This window comes from Haplochromis burtoni, unplaced genomic scaffold (genome assembly GCF_018398535.1).
Source record: "Haplochromis burtoni strain Fernald_Lab_line unplaced genomic scaffold, NCSU_Asbu1 Contig_204, whole genome shotgun sequence".
Taxonomy (NCBI): Eukaryota; Metazoa; Chordata; class Actinopteri; order Cichliformes; family Cichlidae; genus Haplochromis; species Haplochromis burtoni.
In genome coordinates this window covers 965,608-966,915 of record NW_024582565.1, presented here as the reverse complement: position 1 = coordinate 966,915, position 1,308 = coordinate 965,608, and the positions used below count along the sequence as shown (strand labels likewise).

The 1,308-nt window shown below is 47.2% G+C and overlaps 1 protein-coding gene across 1 annotated transcript in view; it reads right to left on the bottom strand.

Moving 5' to 3' along the window:
* Nucleotides 1-1,308, bottom strand: part of LOC102296615 (circadian-associated transcriptional repressor) — a 5,920-nt gene extending 4,612 nt beyond the window's left edge. The window contains exon 1 of the mRNA XM_005936123.3: nucleotides 962-1,308. The gene's annotated coding sequence lies outside the window, so the exon portion shown is untranslated. The remainder of the gene's footprint in view (nucleotides 1-961) is intronic.

Below are 1,308 nucleotides of genomic sequence, written 5' to 3'. Positions count from 1 at the left end.
GCAAACCACTCTCTTTCCTCTCGGCTGTATTTCTGTATGCTTCTCATCCCTCTCCGCTCTGCCTTCAGCTCATCCTGTTCGTTATGCACACAAGCCCGGTGCCCCCTCTTCCTTTCCTCTCCAAACCAAGCCCTCTTCCTCCTCCTTTTACTCACATTTTCACATTCTGCATTTCTGGCCATGTGCCTTTCTCTCATCTGTTTGTTTTTCTCCCCCTTTCTTTCTCAGCTTGTGTAATCTCTGATCCCACCAATACTGAGGGGGAGATTTCAGGGGAAACTGGGAAATGCTCAGCAATGAAATACACCAACAGAACTCTTTATCAGCGTCAGGAAAATAAAGTCAAAAGTCACTCACAAATGAAGGAGACTGACACAAACGCAAAAGGAGAAAGAAACCCTCAGACAGCGTGCTTTGCCATTTACATTTTATGTCTGGTGGCTGTCAAACCAAATGGCACGTTGTTAACGTGAAAGAGTCAACAGCTTCAAATACCGTGAGGAAATCTGATGCTATTTCTGTTTATGTACAACCCCTTACTTAGTTTATAGCCCCAGCTGGATGGAGATGCGGTAGGATTGGATTGGTGGATGTGTTGCCACAGCCTGCACAGGTAGACCATGAGGCTGCGACTCAGGTGTTTTCTGCCGGCCTGTGTCTGTGCCCACCACCACCACCACCACGCCAGCAAGAGAAACTAATATAACTGTACATTCAGGCCATCTAAAGCCGTTCAGTCTATCAGACACTAACATAAACCCAAAGCAGTTACTTGTCTTAAACATGAAGGAAAATCTGAGCAATCATTATAACGTTTAAAAGCAATTTATCGTTAGGCAACACAGCTTTAGGATATATTAAAATTATACCGGGGTGGTACGCACAGGACAGGAAATTCCTTCAGGCTAAGCTGCCAACTTCGGCAAACAAAAAAGATAAAAATGCTTTTGAAAATTCTTACCTTCAGTAAAGCGCTTTTAAAAATAACAGCTGATTTTAATAATAGTGGAGGATGGCTCTGTCTTCTACTTTTGGTCCGTCAGTCCACACTCCGAGGCTGGAGCAGCATCGGGACGCCGAGCATCACCTCTCTGTCACACACACATATACACACACACACCACCCGGCCTGCCGTTCATCGGTCTGTGCCTGTGCTGCCTCTTTCTCTCGGCAGTTTACAAGCGTCAACATGTGCGCAAATCCACGTGCCCACGCTCTGCGCGTACTCCATTGGCTGCCGTGTCGACGGCGGCGCGCGCCATTGGCTGAACCTTTCAGCCAGTGATCGCAGTGATCTCCGCTGACTGG